The 22,646-nt window shown below is 37.3% G+C and overlaps 1 long non-coding RNA gene across 1 annotated transcript in view; it reads left to right on the forward strand.

The window, feature by feature from the left end:
• The first annotated feature begins 12,692 nt into the window (after nucleotides 1-12,692).
• Nucleotides 12,693-22,646, forward strand: part of LOC146492043 (uncharacterized) — a 60,151-nt gene continuing 50,197 nt past the window's right edge. Inside the window, exon 1 of the long non-coding RNA XR_014872467.1 lies at nucleotides 12,693-13,033. This is a non-coding gene — a long non-coding RNA (uncharacterized LOC146492043). The remainder of the gene's footprint in view (nucleotides 13,034-22,646) is intronic.

The raw sequence follows: 22,646 nt of genomic DNA on the forward strand, positions 1-22,646 counted from the left end.
TGGTTTAACAAGTTTCTCATATAAAACAAACTCCCCCCCAGCAGAAAATGTATATTGCACTTAAAACTTGCTGTAAATAAAAGATGTCTTGAAAAGAAAGCACTTACACTGAACACATAACGTTTTTGGGAGCAGCTTGTTTCTGGAATCACCACAGTCACTTAGCTAGGTAAAAGACAGCAACTTTTGTGGCACACAATACTCTGTCTTAAGCTCAACATAGCTCAACTCTCTAATATTACTATGTAGTACACTTCTCAGGTCCAGCCATTTGTTATATACAACCTTGTTTTGTTCTAAAAGTAGTACTATTCTATGTACTATTTATTTTCATGATGCTACAAATTTTGACATACACTGCTGTCCCAGTGACCACTTTGGGGATAGGTTTAGATCTCGCTCCTTAAATTTTCATGTGTATAGAATAACCCAATGGAAACATTACATTGGAATGCCTAATGGATGTAAGAAACTTAATCTGAGATCAGTATCTTCCGTTTCCTGAATATTTGCCAGTTCAGCATATAGCCAAAACAAAAAGCAACTTTAACCCTAGATGATCCGATGGTGACTGGGTATTTAACAATGACTCAGTCTGGTAATATTATCAAATCAACCTCTACTGTTTTTGATTAAAATTATTTTACGATCTGACTTTGATGAGCAAACTAAAGGCTGCTTGTAACTGTGATCAATATTGCTTTTTTCATGCAACAAACCACTACAGATTTGTTTGCAAATGCAACAACATTTGCCTAATTGTCCACCTCATTATGTATCAGCAAAATCATAGTTGTGTCCTTGTGCAGTCAGATATATCAAATGATGTCACTTTCAAGGTCCATGGTTATTTTTATAGCCATTACATCCCACCGGTAGAAGATGCCTAAGCATTTTGGATCATGTCTTACCTCATAAAGTATTCACAACCTAATGAAGCAAGAATTCATAGATAACCCATTTCAAGTTGTGAAAGGTTTAGAAGAACTTTTAGAGTAAGGTTTTATGTCACACAGACACTTTGGAAAGAAAAAAAGAAAGATATTTTCTTCAGAAAATTCAAAGAAAAGTTGAAATACCTTTAATATTTGATGAGCAAGATCAAACATACACTGACATCATCAAACTCAGGTTTCAGAGGGTCTGGGAGTGGAATGAGCTGTACAGATGACCTGACATCAGATCTGCAAGATACAGTCATAGTATGGAGGGGCTCAAGGAAATACTCTGAGGGTACAAGTCAAAAAGTATAAGAAAAAGGAGTATCAAATTCGTATTACGATAAAACTCAGAAAGTTCCTTAAAAACTACAAATATGTGAACTGTTTTAAATCCATCCGTCCATCTATCACTTTTTAATGAGGTCAGTTTATGTGGTAAGTAATCTTTGTGATCCAAGTATTCAGGCTTGAGACTGGTCTACACACTCTATTTCAGACAGATTTTTTTTCTACTGTTGGCTCTGCATGATGTCAATAAGGATACAACCACCTCAGGCACAAACAAAACAAACCCTACCCACCTGCTGGTAAAACCCGTTCTGTGTGATAAAAGAACGCGACTTAAATGAAAGAAGAGAGGAAATAAATGAGTAGTTTCAGGCAGTGGATAGGATGGACTAACATTTACATAGTGTTTTTCTAGACTTTACAAATTTCAAGGTGAAGCCTTTGCTCCCCCCTCCCCCCCCCCCCCCCCCCTCCCCCCCCCCCCTCAGTAATTGCTTCTTATATAAGAGTGAAAGTTGCTAGCTATTTTGATTTTAGCTGTGTTCAGATTATGTTCTTAAAAATAAACTACAACCAGCTTTTTTTTCATGTGCCCTGCTTTCTAGTCTACAAGTCTCATTGTCAGGCTATTTTTAAATAAGTTACTTTTTCTTCTTTTCTTTATATCATGAACAATTTACACCCCATATGACATAGAGGAGTGCACACTATACTATGCAAACTTGGAATGTGTTATTTTCAGCCCCTGCAATTAATGTGTGGGAGGATAGGAGAAGAGCGGTAGAGTTTTATTCAACCGAAGCTGTAAAGCAGGAACAAACTGTTAAACAAATGTTACGTAAAAATAACGTATAATTTTTTTATAATTACTTAACCTTGGCCGTAAGTTTTACAAGTTCATGTATGTAATGATAATTTCCACCTTTATTTCATGCCCCATTAAACCTGCCCCCATGAGTGGGTGGTTCGTTGTTAGTCATTCTGTGTTAACAGGATTCAATAGTTGTGACATGGGAAAGGTTTACACAGACAGCAAAACAAAAATATTGGACTTTGGAATGGAAACAGAGTGGGAGTCTAGTTTTAGTGTGCCAGCAGATATAAAGACTATGTAGACCGAGGGTACTTTAGAAAGGTGTTTACTACGTTTTGATTGCAACAAACTGAGGGTGCATACAAGATGTTATTTTTTAGCTGGCACAATCTGTAACTACACTATTATTACAGAAAAAAAATGGTCAGCAATAAAAGGCTGTAATTTAAAGCAAAAACACCATCACAATCTGATTTTACAGCTGTTGCTAAGAACGTACACCTTTCTTCCCAAGTGAAGCTTATTATTATGTTCTCTAGAACTGACAATAATATCAAAATTAAACTAGAATTACCACTTTTAAAGTCCCAGGCGTAAAAGTAGTAGATATGTCTTTTTACACAACTTATATGATTGTGATTTATATGATGACAATTTATAATATATATAAAAACCTTGCTGAAATTTGACTGGTCCCAACAAATATTGTGTCATCACAACATCAAGGATCGGTGGAATCCTGAATCCCCCTTTTCAGGAAAAAACAAATTGATTCCTTTTTTGCAGTGTATTGTAAATACATGAATTGTAGTGTTGCGAAAAAGGAAGTTTTTTTTTTTTTTTACAGTACATCCTTTACTGCTTTCCACAGAAATTAAGAGGGTAAGTGAGCAGCCAGCTACTGCTAATCAAATACATGTGATTAACTGATTATCACCTATAATTTGGGGTCTTGGGGGGGGGGGGGGGGGTAAGTATTTATAGAATACAAAAACCCAACAACAGTAAAGCAGGGTTGTTTGGAAGGGGTAACCAGGAGAAAACATCTTCTCTCTAAAAGGAACATAGCAGGATGATTTAAGCTTTCAAAGTGGCTTATGGACAAAATCTTTTTTTTCTGAAAGAAGTACCTTTTGGGACACAAATGTTATATTCTGCTTAATCCTAACCTATTCATACAAATTCATGATTCTCTTAGGATTTTCCTGTATTTCGAATGACAGCCTAACATGGTGGGAGTTGCGTAGGAAGCGAGTGTTACACGAAGACAGACCCATATTTGGGATCTTCCACTGAAGTGCTGGCACAGTCTTGTGCTACGGGCCAGACCTTGACAGTAACTGTTGAGCAGAGGCCAGAGTGTGTCTCCTTTACTCACCCTCAGCCAGAATTTCCTAACCAGGTTTGACCAGGTGACATTTTACACAAACCTAGTTCTTGAAATGTTAGCAACCTCTGTTGCAGCTCTAGCTAAAGAGGGAAAGACTGCTGGGATGATGGAAAAAAAAAAAGAAAAAAGAAGAAAGGTAAATTGAGGCAGGAATTCAACCATAGCATATAGTCAAGTGGTTCATTTTAGTTTCACAAGAAGAAGAAACATCATCATCACGCAAGAGTGCACATCATCATCATTGTTCTCTATCTGCAACAACAAGCACCATTTGGATTATAATATCAGCCATTGTCATTCTGATTCCAACCATCTGCGGTTTCCATGGTGAAAACTGTGAGAAGCAGAGCCCACACACAGGGACTTGTCAGCAGTCATGAATATTTTTCATTGAACTCTGCTTGTAAAACAGAGGAAGAAAAAAAAGCACGGCATGTCCAGCAGGCATTTCCATAGAATTAGCCAGAGATCCACTTTGATGTCAATTTGAATTTATATTGCAGACTTTCATTTTTATGAATGTCAAAATATTTCACATTTGAATGCAAATATTCTGCAAACAACAACAAAAAAAGTGGATTGAACTACTGTTTCCCTTTTAAATCCCAGCTGTCTGTTCTAATGTGACAACGCTGTCACTGCAAACGCCGCACTGAAAACAAACAGTGCACAACAAGATTAGTGCGGCGTGAATTTCCAACAGGCTGGAAAATCCGATCGGAAAGTGGTCGACCCTTGCCAACACAAATGGGATCTGTGTTCACTCTAATTAGTTTTTAGAAGCAACCTTCATCGGTTGAACTGCAGTCATCTCACTCGGTAGAGAGACTATTGTTAACAGTCTGATGCTGTAAAATCAGCTGCAATGTGGTCCAGGGGGGTTGTTTATATGTCAGGAATTATTTTGTATATATTTTATTTTATTAGTCATACTATGTGAATTAATATTGTGATCATTTGGTGTTAAATAATGGACAAATGGGGTGGATGTAGCTCAGGTGGTAGAGCAGGTCATCTACTGATCGGAAGGTTGGTGGTTCGATTCCTGGCTTCCCCTAGTCTGCATGCCAAATATCCTTGGGCAAGATACTAACCCCAAATTGCTCTCCGATGCATCCATCGAGTATGGAATGTGTGTGAATGTTATCTAGAAAGCACCTAGAGAAATGTGCTTGTGCGAATGGGTGTGAATGGGTGAATGCACAAGTTGTGTAAAGCGCTTTGAGTGCTCAGAAGAGTAGAAAAGCGCTATATAAGAACCAGTCCCATTTACCATTACCATTTACAAATTGTTAAAACTAGATTAAAAAAGCCAAAGAAAAGGATTATAGGTCAGTAGAATTAGATTCTTTAAGTGTGGTAAATACTTCAGACTGATCTTTAGTTAATTTTGTTTTGTTTATTGTTTATTGAAAATGAGGTGCTATGTAAAATATTAAATAAAAATAAAATGTAATCATTGGCTAGTAACTTAATGAAAAAAGTACAAAGACAACATGTCAACAAAGCTTAAAATGCAACAACACACTTGATGCGATTTTGAATTTGCCAACATGTCGATTGTCTTTTTATTTAAAAACACTGTGTTTGAGAACTGCGGAGACAAGTCTAGGTCCTACATTGTCAAATGGACATAAGGATCATATGATCTGCCAGCTGAGGATGAGGAAATACTTCAGCAAAATCAATCAATCAATCAATTAACCTCCTAGGACCTGGCATCCACATATGTGGACATCATATTTTGGGATGTCTAGATGAAAATACTTAATTTTTCTCTACAAGGGCCTGATATCCACTTATGAGGACATTATACTGCCACTGTTCTATCAAAATTTGTCCTCATATGTGGATTTCATTTGTCTCAGAAACAAAAATTAGGTAAAAAAAAAAAATCTGGTAATTCTTTGGTTTTACATTCTTTAGGTCCCAATCAACCCAAATAGGAAAGAAAAATTAAAAATGCATGCCATGAAAGAGTTCGGGTCTTAGGAGGTTAAATCATGTGTGAGATATGGTTAAGAAAAAAAAACATTTAAGAGATGGAATTTAATGTTAAAACTAAAAAAAAATAAAAAAAAATAATCATGAATATTTGAGCTTCTTTACTACTTTCTCTATGAATACAGTATATATTCTCATTTTCCCATTCATCATCTGCCTGCAAATGCTGTGTTACTTTCTCCATTCATGTTTGTTTTATGTTGCAATTAAATGTTGACTAAATTTGGGTTCATGATTGACAGGAATTATGTTTGACTCATTATTAAAAATGCAATGAAGAAGGTTTGGCATTGTTTCTTGGGGAAATAATGGGTTAATCTCAAAGTAGCAGTCATGTTCTTTTAGTTGACATGGATTTTACCTCATTATTTTTTAGTAGCTTTCCAATGAATTATTTTCCTTTAACTTGAATTTAAACTCTATTTTAAAATATTTACAGTAGTAAATATTCAGTTTAAAGTGGTAACAAGAACAATTGTGCTTCACGTGGTCTAAGTGGGTTCATCTGGGTTCTTTTTTCTCTCTAAGAAACTAGAAATTCCCCCAAAATAGCATCACAAAGAATACTTACAGTCCAGTGGACAAGAACAGCACACTTCATAACTTGTTATTATGCCTTTTATGTGGAATCAATAGGCTGCCAAAGCTGCTGACCCATTTCAGTATAAAATAATCACTGACACACATGACCTCAGCAAACTGCTGCACACTATCAGCACTAATCAATACAAACAACTGAAATACATTTTGTTTGGGGTCATCAGTTTTTGAAAGTTAAAGTCCTGAGTTTGTTGCAATTGTTGCAATTAACCTTCAATTAACCTTTAATTGTAAACACTGTAAATAAACTTAGTGAGACATTTTAAGAGAAAGATACTATACAGTACTGAGCAAAAGTCTTGAGCCACCCCTCATATTTTGAATTCAATGAGCTGGATTTTCTTGAAATTTCTCAAAGCAGTATTGAGCACATCTTTCACAGTCAATGATTTTTCTTTCATCTTCACTGCAATCGTGTTTGACCATTTTCAAAGCATTTTTCTTTGGTTTGTTAAGCCATGTAAGACTGACCTGTGACTCAATGACATGTAGTTGAATCTATGAAAAGAAGAAATCCAACAAAGACATGACCAGTGATGGGAATAACGGCGTTACTTTTTTCAGTAACGAGTAATCTAACTAATTACTATTTCTATCGTTACAAAGCTGTTACCGTTACTAACAAGAAAATGCGATGCGGTTGCGTTACTATTTTTCAACAAACAGACGGTTGAAGCTGTCTTCAGCTTACTGCAGCTTATATCAGTTGCATGGAAGTAGCTGTCTATGTAAGTAATCTGGGTGCTACAGCTTTAAGCAGCTGCGCGAGGACGGCAATCACTTTCTGCCAGACGATCACTTTTTGGCACAACACCTGGATCTAGGGGAAAAAACAATCGTATGAGCACTGCTGTTTGACTGAGGAAGAATAAAGTAGTCGTGGTAAGACAATCACATGACCACTTCAAGATGACAAAGCAACAAGTTTTTAAATTGTGTTGATAGGCCATGTAAAACCAGAGTCATGATAAACAATATATATGTGGCGTTTTTTCCTCAATAGTTTCGTCACGTTTACTGTCTAAGGACAGCGCTAGCAAGCACTCTCTGCTTATGTCCAAAACCCCCAAAACAAAACAAAAAACTGCCATTTCGTGTTGGTGGAAAAATGCACCATGTCGACCAATCAAAAATGATATGGCAACATGACATTTGGTTGTTTAGGAAGAGGGGGGAAGTTTTAGGAGTGACAGCGAGAGAGAGAGAAAGAAAGAGCAGAAAAAGAGAGAGAGCGAGTTTGGAGATGTGAGAAATTTGTGACGTTGAGCATGTTTGTAGTGTGTAGTTAAAGTGTTGTCTTGTGTAGTTAGTGTGTAGTGTTGTGGATAGTTTTGTGTTGCGTGTCAGAACAATAAGGTGACTGCTGTCTCCAGGTAGAGAACAGGAGTGATACACCTACTGCTGTCAGACCTGTAGGTATCAGACTGTGACTGTGACTGTCTCCTTTATAGTGGACAGAAATTTTTGGAGTGGCCCAAATAATTTGTGTGGCATCTTATTGAATGCAGAACACCTGATTGTTATGTAAATAGTTTGAAATGGTTATTAAAAAAGGGGTAAAAGGTAAATGGCTGCAAATAACGTTGTTTGCAAAACTTGTGCGTAGGATTTTAAAATTGACAATTTATATTTGAATTAAATTTATGAAATATGATACATTAAACATGTTTGTGGGTGTTACAGTAAAAAAAATATATTTTTCTACTCGGATTTTATGTTTTCTGTCTGATTTTAGATCAATTGTGTTAACAACACGTGAGGTTGTGCTGAAAAGAATGACACCAAACAAGGCAAAGTCAATAGTTTTTAAAGGTGAAATGTAGAGGGAAAATCAAAAGTAGTTAAAAATGGCCAGTTATAAAGGGTTAAACTTTTTTTTTTAAGTAACGCAATAGTTACTTTTCAAATAATTAATTACTGTTAGAATCTACTTTTTTGAAGAAGTAACTAGAAACTATAACTAATTACTTTTTCAAAGTAACTTGCCCAACACTGGACATGACTGAGGCTCTGGGAGATGCATTTGATAGGTCTACTGAGGCTTTATCAGAAATTAAGTCATTCTTAAGGAGAGATCGGGCTGAGGTTTGTCAAATTACAGAATACCTATTTTGGTTTATCTTCAGTATGTCAAAATTGATGGCGTTATCAATGGAATGACATACTTTGAGCCAAAATGCAATACCATCAGAAAAATTTCCTATTGGCAAAAGCTTAATAGCAGGACAGTTATCCCAAGCACACTGCCAATGCACTAAAAACATACATGGATAGAAAAACACACAAACAAAGACTCTTGAGTCATGGATTGGCCTACCTGGAGCCCAAACCTCAAAATCATTGAAGAAGTGTGGGATAATGTTGACACAGAATGGAACCAAAGGCAGCCAACATCTGAAGAAGAGCTTAGAATGTCTTTTCAAGAAGCCTGAAGAACTATTCTTGAAGATAACTGTGCTGAGGAATAGGTCACAGCAAATATTGACTCTTCAAGCTCATTAGAATTGTACAAACTTGGCTTTTGCCTTATATATTGTTTTTTCATTTCTGTTTGCACGTTTCATTGAACAATGTACCCTTTTCTCATTTTCTTAGAAAATATAAATAAATGAGGTTGGCTCAAAACTTTTGCACACTACTGTATATTGGTCAGAATTGTCACTATCCCTCTTTCGAGCATCGTAAACAGCTATGAGATAAGGGTGAGGGTGAGGGATTGAGCAACTTTCCGCCTCATGCTAATTTAATTTTAAGTGAAATAATAATTCTGTATTTTGTTCAACTTAATTCAATTCAGTTTTATTTATACAGCACCAAATCACAACAACAGTCGCCTTAAGGCACTTTATATTATAAAGTACAGCCCACAGATAATACATACAGAGAAAAACCCAACAATCATATGACCCCTTATGAGCAAACACTTTGGCGTCAGTGGGAAGGAAAAACTCCCTTTTAACAGGAAGAAACCTCCTGCAGAACCAGGCTCAGGGAGGGGCAGCAATCTACCGTGACCAGTTGTTATTCTGTTTCAGTGTTTTATACACACAAAGATCATCTTCCAGATTTCAATCCGGTCGTTAAGTCTGACGTCACTAGCCATGTCTGGGCCTAAACTCCGCTGCAGGTCCATATATCAAACGATCACTATGGCATTACTGAGAGTTGAAAAACTGTCTAAAGTCTTTCATCTTTAATAAACTGATTAGTGTTCTGCTCTACCAGGTGTAACAATTGAGTTTAACATCCAGGCATCCATGAAAACGGAATTTATGACATTTAACGGAGTTAAAAGTTAGCAGGAAGTTAGCTCGCTAGCTTCTATCTAAATACAATATAGCATGTCCTGACTGCGGGGTTTTGGAAACAAATTCAAACGTACAGCTCTGTTATCACTTCCAACATAAATGAAGACAGAAAACTAAACAGCAGTGACGTTTGTAGGGTTACTGATATTTGGCTAGCTGGTATATAATGATGTGCTACGTGACTGCTAGCGACACAGCTATGTTAGCATAATATAAACAAGCTAACTTTTTTTCCACTCGATAAAAGTTAACGTGAGTGTTCTCGGTGGTCAGGAACAAATGTAATCGCATGGCAGGATGCTGTAAAACTTCAGCCAGGAGAACAACTGAGATAATCCATCCACAATATGAGGTTGGTCATTCATATACTGCTGCATGGCCTGGGCTGTAGTTACAGCCTAAGGTTTTAAAAACTGAGCTTAAATAAATGATTAGCGGTAATACAAGCCGAGGGAGGTCAACAGTGATCACTGACTGTTTTAGGAGCTTTTTGAGATTAAATAGAAGAAAATACAAAAATTAAACATGTTAACAACACAAAAGCCATATTAAACGCAGACTACTTTAGGCCCGGAAGTAGGATTCATCACGTCATCACTTAACAACCGGATATATACAGTTGTGAAAGATGGTACCTGTATAAAATAAAGTCCTGGCATTTTTCAAAATTTTCATTGTATTGTATTGTGACTTTCTTCACATATGTGGGCTTTTCTACTTGTTATCAAAAACCCAATCCAGACAGCACTAAGTTCTAAAACGTGTTTATTGGTCCCCTTTTAGGTTTTAAGAACTGTTCAGCAATGCAAGTAAATAACTGCAATTTGGCGACTTAATCAAAAAATAATCATGTGCTTTTACTGTTTTTGCTTCCTTTTTTTAAAATTAATGAACAAGAATAATAATTATATATTACCACGAAAACCATAATTTTGATTGAAGTGCTTGCACATACTAGAGGATTCATCAATAGAGAAACATAAAAGGGTTTCTCTATCTATCTATCTATCTATCTATCTATCTATCTATCTATCTATCTATCTATCTATCTATCTCTTTTTGTAGACAGTGGATTTCATTACTGTAAATTACATGCTAGATGTTTAATTCAAATGAAGTACAACACATTTTGGCATTTAAGTTTTTTTATTATAATCTTTTCCAGTCTTTTCCATAATTAAACCCACAGCCTAGATGGGCTGCCAATGACCTGTTAGATTTCAAATATTTAAGACACAAGTTTTCTGCCTACAGCTTTCATTCATATCATCCACACTTGAAGACAAATGACTAAATAAAAGAGAAGGGCACAACGAGATCTCTCTTATGAAAATTAATGTTCACTGAAATGAACATCCCCGCCTAAATTAGCACTGCCCTGAAACCTCTAAGATCCCTTGAGCTTCCCATCATTTTGCATACTCATTGCACAAAAACTCAGACTAAGCACAATACATTACAAGGCCTTCACATGCAAAGCAGATGTATACGGCTGCGTTCGTTTCCAGCTCCATACAAATTACTTACATCGCTTGAGCATATTCAGCACGAGGTCATAATTAATGGCGGTGTGGCATCTAAACAAAAAGTAAGATGGAGATAAGGCTGTAAAAGATTATTGGCCTGACAGCAGGCCAGCTATAGCTTTCACAGTTTGAACTGTACGGCTGCACAGATACAGTGCTGCCTGCTGGGCATGGCTCACGGTCTCTCGGCCGTTGATTGACTGGAGAGTCACTGAACTACGAAAAAATTTGACATTATGTCTGAGAACATGGCACAGATTGATAATAAGCCTGTCTGTTCGTGTATCCTTCATGCAATATGGACACTTGAGTTTCATGAGAAAGGACACATTTTACATTTACACTGCTTTATATTCTGAACTACTTGGGAAGGTCCAGTTTTTCAAAAGGAAGTCAGCCAAACCATGGTTGCAAAATTGTCAGGACCAAGTGGATGCTTACTGTGTTAAACACTTTTTTGATGTCACTTTGATTTTGGGTTATCAGAAAAAAAAATGCTTTTGGTAGCAGCTTCCCTGTTTTTGTTTGAAACATTTGTTTTTAAGCACTTTGATATAAATGGAACCCTGCAAAGAAAAGGCAGGGCCTCCAATAATTCACAGAGACAAGTGCAAAGTGAAGACAGCCCCAGGGAGAAAACAGGGATTACTAGTTAGTTCAGCTTTGTGTGAGTTAAATTGGTCGGAAGAGAGCAGTTGTGTGTATGATTGCGTGCAGATACAGTACACGCAATTTCTAGCATGCCTGTGCACACATGCAGAAAATAATCTCACTGTGTTTGAGTTTAAGGCCAAATTGAGGTCAAAAGATGTTATATGTTTAAATTTGTGCCAATAACAAAACTTTTTTTTTCCCTCACAAAAAAAGAAAAGGAAAAGCTTTGTGCATCCCTCAAGCCAAGATTTTTTTTTATTTTTTTTGTCTATCACCTTGAGAGACTCGCTGTGTAACTGGAGACCAGCTGAAGAGATCAGCTGTGGAATTTAGGAAATTAGCATCACTTGGGTAGCCAGGGCTTCAACAACAATAGTTGAATTTTGATAATTTCACACTGTTTTCAACCTTTTGTAATAAGCCTCTAAGCACAAAATTATGCAAATCACAAAATTATGAACATCCAAAAATTGTCACATTGCTATAGATGAACTTCCAAGCAATGACTTTACTGAGAAGTGCAGTACGGGGGCCAGGAAACGGGGTGGGTACATTAACATTGAAGGTTTTTTCCAAAGGTGTGAAAATAACAAGTGGAAAATTCTTATTATCTTAAGAGTGATAACTTAATAGCTGAAACTGATGAATGAACTATTAGCTCTAGTGCCCTGGTCTCATGGCTTTGCCTGAAAAATTAATGATTTTATAAGACTCAAAGGTTTTCAAAAAGAAAAGAAAATATGTAACCCTTTTTTTTATTAAAGTGAATAACCCTGTCTCCTATAAAATATGTTTCCTACAATTAAACATATGTGAGCAGGAAACCTTGTTAATAATCTTCTTTGGCAAGTTGTAAATACATTGGTAGGGATTTATCATTTATATAGTCAACCTTTCCTATAAAACTATCAAGTTACATTATTTACTTGATGATGACAGTGCTCAACCTTTCAATGGTTGAGCACTGCCAATCTTTCAACACTCACAGCGCTTGGTGAAGATAGACTGTACATAAAAGATGGACATAGCTGACATGACCCATTAGTTTTGGACTCCACATTCTCAACCTCAGTACTAGTGTTTTAGCTTCCAGGATGTTACTATTTAAGTTATTAGAAAATGCTAGCAAGCTTTGTTAGCGATGTTAGAGACACATATGTGGTATAAAATAATTCATAGTAGTGATGCGCAAATCATGAACGAATCGTTCAATACTCGAGAATCACTTTACTGACTCATGAATCATGATTCACAAGCCCAACTGACTCACTGACTCATCCCTGTTGCTGTTAGCAGCAATATATCTAGCTTATAATTAAAATTGTGGAGAAAAACACAACATCCAGTATCTTAACAAAAAAAATTCTGCTCTGAACTGGAAGAAAAAACCCTGAGTAGAAGCTCACATCAAGACAATAGCTCCTCGGTTCACAGTAGCATCGCTCTGCTAACATGCTAACAGCACATTTGAGCTACTCACCCCCTCCCTTCCTGTGCTGAATCGTAGGGTAAGCAAATCACTCGGGACTCACTAACCCCCTCCCTCCTGTGCTGAATTGTAAGCGTAAGCAAATCACTCAGGACTCGCTAACCCCCTCCCTCCTGTGCTGAATCATATATCCCATGACATATATCCCATCATGTATCCCAATTCAGGGTCTGCAGCCTTAAAGTACGCAGCCTCAACGGTCCTCAAGGGCCGTGTACTCAAAGACCGCTAAGGCCGGAAGTGTGAGGCTTGTGAAATGGGACGGTCTAGCCTCTGTCGCGCTGCCCAGGTTGCCTAGCAACCATGACAGCTGGAAACATGTGGTTGACAGAAATGAAGGAGAACATATTTTGTTCATTTGTTTGTTTGTTTCTACACGAGCTTTGTGTGATTTAATAAGTATCTGAGGCTGAGACCACAGGACTGTAAAACGTGATTGTTGGGCTTCATTTCTGTACTGAACAGTCATTTAAGATTAGTTAGTAAATAACAAATAGTTAATGTTGTTCATGAGACTAAAGTCAGTGTAAATATGAGATGGCCAATATTATAGTTATTATATTAATCATTATTAGTTATTACAGCAGTGAGTTTGAACTCTCAAATCAAATCACTTCTATTGTCACATCACATGTGCAGGTACACTGGTACAGCACATGTGAGTGAACTCTGTGTCAAATACTGAGCTTCAGTAAAGATTCAAGTTGCAGCTATTTATATGTCCTATCACCTTAAATCTTCACTCAAAGACACTCAAGTATCTTTGACAGTGTATATATAGATGTATTATATATAAGAGACAAATGTTGTTCCTTCAGTATGTTGGCATTACTACATTTGGCTCAATGCTTACATATATGTGTAAAAAGCAAATGTACAAGCTGTGATAATTGTGTCTGATAGAATGAAGAGTAGACTGATATATTAAATATTCCTTTATTGGGTGAGAAAACCAGACCATGTCATAACTGCTTTAAGTCATACAGAATAGATATCAGAGCCTTAAACAGGCTGACTTCTGCTAAATGGGTCAAACTGGGCAGAAAGTCTACAAACACTTAACATCCTTATAGAATATGATGTTACACTATAGATCAACTTACCTCAGAATATATAAAGCATATAAACAATTACAGCAATATGATGCAACAAACACAGCAGTGCTACTAATCCAAAATACTCAAAGCTTCATAGAAATGAAACAAACATTTATTTTTAGCTCCATTCAGCTGCTGATACATACTTTAGGTTTCTGAATATTAAACTTGTTGCTGCCTTTCATAGTGTGTAACTTGAAGGCCCTGAGTACTTTCTCCCACACTGAAAACACTGGAATGATAAAATTATTTGAACATTACCTAATAAGACTGATTCAGGACAGACAATTAGTTATGTTAAACTTTCCTAGCAGTCCTTCACAAACAGGGAACAGTCTGTCTATTCTCTCCATCTGTCAGCTGCTGCTGGCTCTTCCTCTTCCTCTTCCTCACACACTGCTGAGTTTGTCCTGGTGGATCATCAGGGGTGCAAAGCCTCACAGATGATGTGCAGCAGTGGGTCCCTCAGTCTGTCCTCACTCTGGACACTTGCAGTTGTCACACATGGAAATCAAATGTGTGATAAGCTCCAGGATTGAAACACAAGTGTAACTTATAAATACATGTTCATACTTTTATTCCACAATCAGAGAGAAAGAATCAGAGAGAGAGTGCAGGACAGACAAACAGGTGACAGTCTCAGGTGTATACACTGCTACAAACAGATATGCCGTGATATTCAGGACTGCAAAACGAGCAGCATCACTGACTTTCAGCTTGTTGTGTTTGTGGATATATGACTGACTTTAATTATCCATAAAATCATCACATTCTCTGTAAGATTAAGGTCGATTATTGTATTATTATATTTTAAAGGCTTTAAAAGCAAGTAAAAGCTGAACGTATAAACATTGCTAATGGCACATAACTTTGCCGACATGTGGCCAACAGTAATGTTTTAATGTTCTTCATTATTAAACATTTGCACATAAATAAGTGACATAATATTCAGTACTTACTTTTCACAGTTTACTCTTCGGCCGCTCCACTTCTGCCGTCTGCGGCAAAATTATCCACACCGACTGCCGTGCTATGAATTGTGGGATATGTTGGGCCATGAAGTCTACACTGCCACAGCCTTAAAATTCAGGGAAATGAAGGACGCATTTTAGGGCCGCATTTCGAGCAGCCTTTGAATTGGGACAGCCTTCGGCGCGCCACTGTGACGTAATCGGCCTTAAAATGCAGCCTTTAAGGCTGCAGACCCTGAATTGGGATACAGCCATAGAGCGAACAAATCACTCACTCACTCACCCCCTCCCTCCTGACTCACAGCTTCTTCTTCTTGGTTGGCAACCAATGTTAAGGCGCATTACCGCCCCCTGGCTCACAACTCAGTGGACATTTAGATGAGAAAATATACATTTGACACATTTAAGGAAAATACTAATAAAATAAAAATAAACAAAATAAATGTTTATTAAGCAATTTTGATAGGAAATTGCTTAATTTTAGGAATGTTTTTGCTCTTTTTTGCTCTATAAAATAGTTTTTTTCTTTTAGAATCACTCATCTTAGCAGTAGGATTTACATGAAAAGAGAAACAAATTAAGTTTGAGTGAAAATGTACATTTTTTGCACTCTCTGGTCAACTGACTCAGTGAATCAAATGACTCAAAAAACCCGATTCACTTTGTTGAGTGACTCATTAAAACTCGATTCAGTAAAAAGAATCAAATTTACCATCACTAATTCATAGCCATAGTTGCAGAGCAGTAGAGAAATATTAATGTGGCACCAGACTTTTTTTTTCTGAGTCACTCTAAAAACAATACAGTTGCTCCAAATGGCTGACCAGGGAGTGGATTTGGTTGATTTCCAGCATTCTCTGCACTGACCGGTGACCTGTCCGCCCCATTATGTGTGATCATTCAATCATCAGCTTCATTCATGCACAACACACGCACAGCTACATGGGCAAATAGTTGCACTCTCAACCATATGCTAACATGGAAGTGTGGCAACTCCTCTCTGAGAGTGAAGACACAAAGTTCTGCAAACCAAACCATGAATGGACCACCACAAACACATCTGTAACAATGAAACCTACACGGATACTTAAATCAACCTACACCAGCCGAAAAGGAATATTTTAAAGAAGCTAAGAAAGGCAAAGGTTTGGTACTTCTTAAAAAGAAAATCTGAGTCAGTAGAAACTGGCACGAACAAGTCACACTTTGAAAAAACTGTAAATCTTAAAGGAGAAAACTGCGATTGGTGCAGCTCTAATAAATTGTTTTTTAACTGCTATAAAGTTGTGCAACAATCTCAACAAGCCATTAGAAAAACTGTAGTGTTTATGCTACTTCATTATTTCATTTTTCTTGAGGTTAGAAAATGATCTTTTTAATTCTAGTGCTTTTTGGCTTTGTATGCCCTCCATCCAATCTCCTCTGATACAGTTAGTAAATGTAATGGTTGACTGTAGATCATCCAGCGACTGCTACATTCAGTGACACAATTTTAATACGTTTTTCTCCTTATGAAGCTACAATGTATTTGGAATATCACAATAAATGTGTTACTTAAGATTTACTGTTTTAATTCAACAATATTATGAAAAAAAGTTTACTTTTAATACATTTTCACATAGTCCCTTCATTTTCAGAATTCAACAATAACTGGACAAACTTACATGATGAAAGAATTGTTTCTTACTATTAGATGCAAATCATTCGACTGCCTAAAGTCAGAAACCCATGGACATTAAAATAGACCGAAAATATCTCCAGTATGACATCACATAATCTAACTGGAAATGTATATCCCATAAGCTAAACAGAGGCATGTGCTATAAAAAGGTTTGAAACGGCAGGTGATACATTCAAATCTCCATTTAAAGGTCATCATGACTTTGTGGTAAAACAATTTGTAGCATTTCCAGCATCACTAATTGCAGAGCTTAAAAAACTAAAACAATGAGTGTTTCCAAAACTTTTTTGTTTAAGGCAGTGGTCCCCAACCCCCAGGCCTCGGACCGGTCCGTGAGTCGTTTGGTACCGGGCCGCGAGAGTTCACACTCAGGTGTGAAATGTATAGTTTTCAGGGTTTTTATCGGTTTTCAGCTTTATTTTGTTATCGTTTTTATGGTTTACTCGGTTTTCCTGGGTCTTTTCACGTGTGTTATGAATAAATTTTCTTTTTTTCGGTACCAGTACTAGTTTTATTTTGTTGTATTTATCCATGACACCTTAAAGGCTGGTCCATGAAAATATTGTCGGGCATAAACCGGTCCGTGGCGTAAAAAAGGTTGGGGACCGCTGGTTTAAGGAATAAATTAAATCAAAGGGCAGCTCAAGGCTGGTTACTTTAAAGTAGCAACTGATCTTCACTTAAATCCACTTAAAAAAAAATCATTGTTTTGGCATGCTGCCTGTCATACTCTCCTTTTGCTTTGTGGCAGGGAGACAGACTGGGATGGTAAGTGTGGTGAAAACACAGTCTTTTTATTAAATAATGAGTCAGGCAGCAGTTGGAAGGGGCCTGGGGACACGCATAAGGAGGGAGAGACAGCTTGGGTTACGCAAATCAATCTGTTTATCCACAGAGCTAACTCAGTAACACTAACAGTGGGACCGTCTCTGAGACAGGAAAGTTATTCTTTCCTCTAACACAACATTATCAATCTGTTCAGTCCACAACAACACTAAAAAGAGCTGCAAACACATTCTCACAAGAAAACCAGGAGACAAAATCAAATGATGGACATGATGCTGGATTTAATGAATAATTTGTGCTGCTGTGTCAGGACACAGAAGTATGAAGTCCTTCATACTTGTACAGCAAATGTGTTCTCTTAAAAAACGCAGCAGACCTACCGTTAGCTTTTTTTAGTGACAGAAACAACACTGAATCCCAGTGAACTTTATGTATCACCGATTCTTTTTCTTCCACCGCTTTAGTTGTAAAGAGTCAGAAGAAGTCAGTTAACATTAAATATCATACAAAATGCTGTAACAACAAAATGCAACAAATAATATACTTAAATACTAGCAAACTGTATCACTTACCACTACAGCATGTTTTTCTTATAGTCACATAACTAAATTTTCAATGTGCAAGACCAAGATAGCGTTCAGCAAGGTAGGTTAATCTGTGCTAAGTATCATGTATCATGAAACAGACCAATTATTTGAAATTATTTAGAAATTATTTTTATGCTGTAATCAGAATGCAATTTTTGTTTCCACTGGCAATTAGTGCCATATATGAATTGCTAATTAACAAAACTCTAGACTTAACATATCATAAATGTAATTTTAACATAATTTACTTCTCACAGAAAGTGTGTCAGAAGTGATGTGCTATTTTTGTGCAAGAAGGACATTTGGAAACAAAAAGAGAAACAAAAATAGCATGTTAAAAATATTAATCTTGAAACAATATGTAATTTTTAAGAGCTATTGCAGGAGTAACTGGTTATATGATTTACTATTGCTTGTTATTTACATTTATTTAAAGTTGTTATGAAAATGAAACCGTAGCTCTGATGTATTTCAAATATTACAGCTTTACGATTATATTAGTATCTAGGACATAGCCTAGATACTGACACAGGGATGTGCCTGAATTGTTGTCATTATTTATTCATTTATTCTGCCAAGGTCATTTTACCAACCATGCCAGGTACAAATTACAATTTATTTACTCCTATTTGTAAGCTTACTAGCAATTAGTTTGGCTGTAATTTAGATTCAGGCATGCCATTAGATACATACCAACTACAGTCGGGAACTCTTTACATTTTACATAGTGTGTTATCTATAATTCTGATAAAGATATTGTAATTATAGTTTTTGTTCCTTATCAGACCATCCATATACATTTCTATATCCTAATTATTAACTGAAATGTAAAATTCTACTTTATACTTGTTTAACAATAAAAAAAAATGGTAATTTACCATTTATTAACAATAATTATTAACCCTTACCAGTAGTTTCTTTTCTGCAGCGGCACACAAGTAACTACACTGTCATCCTCCTCTTGTACAAATACTTCAGTGGGTCAGTCATATTAATGTCTTTAAGTTTGAGGATTAGACCAACCTCTCAGCTATGCAAACTGCTTCCCAAACATCAGAAATGCTAAACTGCAACTGGCACAAATGTGAGCAGTTTGAAACTACATGCTATGTAAGATTTATGAAAGCTCATTAAATATTAAAAATGAAAACAATGCGTTTTATACAAATTTTGGCACTTAAATCCAAACTCTCTGCATGGAATATTCCCTATGCAGCACACATAATAAAAGAGGCTTTGAACATACCACGATGATATGAAACAGACTTCTATATCAAAGTTGCACATTTTTATAAAAAACATATTTTCATTAAAAAAGCCTCACTTTTTTTCATCAAATTCAAAGGGCATCTTTCTATTACAACAGTTCTATAAAGCAAACATCAGCTTATGCCAGAGTGGGACATGAAGAAGTAAGATAACTTTGGCCATTTAAGACAGTGGCTGGCAGGGTTCCTCAGCAGGCAAGCTGCCTCTGCTCGGGGGTCAATCACACTGTGACTGGGCACAGAGATTGGCCAGCATAAGCAGAGCAGGGATTACTTTGCCCAAGCTGAGTCTCTGTGTGAGGTCCATTGGGAGGACTGTTAGATGGAGAGTGACCACGGTTCTGTTGAGACGGGACCATCTGTTTCTGTCAATCTCTGCTTACTTATATCCCTACCCCCTTCCTCTTACTACAAAGAAAAGGAAGTGAATAAGGAGATGGATGAGGATGGTAATGGGATCCTGCCTATACCTGACAGTGGTTACACTACCTCTGGAGAGAAGCCTTCGCTGCTCTACTGTCACTGGGAGCTGACTTCAACTTTGGTTGTCACAGTTGCTGTACAGTCTGTATCACCATGCTGGCTGTTTCAGTGGTAGTGCAACCTTGGGATGACAGCCAAACAAGTGTTCGCTGTTCCTGTAGAAAGTTTTCTTTTTTTATGTCAAGATTTTTCTGATCCCCACTGGAGTTGAGGGCTCCATGTTTATGAGTTTATGGTTGGTTGCACGTTCAGTCTCGAGTGGGGTCACAGGAAAAGAGCCTTACACAGGTGAAAGGCGAAGAGGTGGTTGAACTCAACAAAAAAAGAAATGGAAAGAAAAAAACAGCAGTTACCGTTTGAACAACAGTCTAATAAGGTACTAAAATTTCTAGTGTACAATTGCAATGAAAGTGCAAACTATCCATAGCAGCCAAGAACTTTTTTGTACTAGGCAGTAAAAATGCTGTTGCTATTAAACTGGTTATGTTACCATGGGAATCTTTGGAAATTGACTTTTCTGAGCCATCCTCAAGTAGCCATTAGAGGAACTGTAATTTTTGGCATTTCCATATTGGGCCAATTGTTCACCCTTGGAGCTTGCAAACTGGTTTGGATGCAAATATCGGTTTAGATAACTGATGTGCAAAAGAATGGTAAAGCCCACAGTGCCTAGTTTAGCAGAAGGAGCAGGATGAGTATCATGAAATGGCATAATAAGCACAGCAATTTCCGTAACACATTTTGTACTTACATCATAATGCTTTTTTTTTTTCCTCCATTGACATTTAGGACTCGTAAGATTGCCCTATCCCTTAACCACTTGCTTAAGATGCACTGAAGATATTTGAAACTTTTTTTAGTGTAACACTTGTGTTTCTGTGTTCCATCTCTCAGGAGTGAAAGAACAGGAGCCTACTCAGTGGCAAAGGCCACTGCAAGCATTTGTGCCTGTGTGTGGTATGCCAGTAGCAGGAAACGTATAGGAGGAAATGGCAGTTGCTGCGGAGGTGCATGTCAGGTTACAGTGTAAGATATGGAATACCTACACTGAAGATTTAATACAGAAGTATGACGTCTGTGTAGATTCTCAGTCATCCAGGTCATGGTAGTCTAAGGAGCTTGGAAAGAAAGCGACTGGACTTCTGCTTCTTCACCTCTCATCCAAGAAGCTTCTTCAGTTCTAAGACCATATGGTGGAGAGTCCCAGGTATTTAATCCCTAGTGGGAGTTGTCCCTTAATAGGTCAGTTGAACCACTATTGATCATGTGGCTCATCACATGTGCCAAGGTGTGAAGAAACGTCTGGGTCATTAACAGTAGAGGTTTCGAGTGAAACCATCGTGAGACAGCCTCATCCTATAATGGGAGATCACCGGAAACAAGATGTGCATGGGCAATAAGGCACCTAGGAAGGGATCTCAAAACTACATTGTAGGTAGGTGGCACACAGTTGGTGTCATAAGCCACGCCCTCTGTTCAAAGATGGTCATTCACAGTGGACATAGATGGTTTGAAGGAGTGAAAGATTTGTCTTCTCTGTCCAAAATGTGAGCAGTGCTATCCTTGATAGAGTGATGTACAGCCCCCCCCCCCCCCCCCCCGTTTTTTTTTTTTTTTTAATTTTTGTCACCCTTAAATGTTTCAGACCATCAAACACATTTAAATATTAAACTAAGATAACATAGATAAGCAAACACAAAATGCTGTTTCCAAACTAAGGTGTTTACATGGACCTGTGTGAAAAAGTGATTGGCCCACTCATCTTTGGAGAGTCGTTGTAATTCATCCACATTGGGACTTTCACTAGGATACTCCTAGTGACTAGTAAGTCTTCATTTCGTTTTTCTCAAGCCATTTAGCTGTGGACTTGTGTTTTGGTTCATTGTCCTGTTGCAGAAACCAAGTGTGCTTCAGCTTGAGGTCACGAATGGCTGGACTTCTCCTTCAGGATATTTTGGTAGACCGCAAGTCTTCCAGGTCATGAGGCAACAAAACAGCCCTAGACCATCACACTACAACCACCATATTTTACTCTTGGTAAGATGATAGATGTTCCAAAAAGTTCAACTTTTGTCTCATCAGCCCACAAAGTATTTTCCCAAAAGTCATCAAGATGTTTTCTGGCAAAACTGAGACGAGCCTTTGTGTTGTTTTTGCTCAGCAGTGGTTTTCACCGTGCTGCCCATGTTATATTTGTCTAAAATGTAAATGTGTTTGATGATCTTAAACATTTAAATTTGACAAACATACAAAAAACTAAGAAATCAGGAAGAGGGCAAACACCTTTTCACACCACCGAATATTTACCATGCATTTATGAAATTGCTTTTTGGTTTCTCCAACGTAGAGGTCTGAGTACTCCTTGCTGCACTGCACAGCATACACTGCGTTGTTTAGTTTGTGTTCGGGAGTTTTGCCCTTGGAATGAACCAGTTTTAGTCTGAGGGTGTAGATAGGTCTAAAGTGTACTGGGATCTCATGCTTCAAGAAAATTGTCCTTAGTTTTTAACCTGCTACATAAGGGATGACAATGTTGGGTTTTTTCATCATTCTGTTTCTCCCTAGTTGGTGTCTGACCTTCTTTCTTGTGTGTCTTTGCCAAATTGATCAAGACCCAACAAAATGTTTTAAGAGCTTTCTTTAAATGCGTGTTCCTTTTCTTTCCCTTCTGCCTTACAGGAAACATTTTCTGCCCAGGTTAGTGTAGCCCTTTTTTTGATGCCTTTGCAATGTAGTCAGTGTCTGGATTATGGAGTAAA

This window comes from Neolamprologus multifasciatus, chromosome 23, assembly GCF_963576455.1.
Source record: "Neolamprologus multifasciatus chromosome 23, fNeoMul1.2, whole genome shotgun sequence".
NCBI classification, from domain to species: Eukaryota; Metazoa; Chordata; class Actinopteri; order Cichliformes; family Cichlidae; genus Neolamprologus; species Neolamprologus multifasciatus.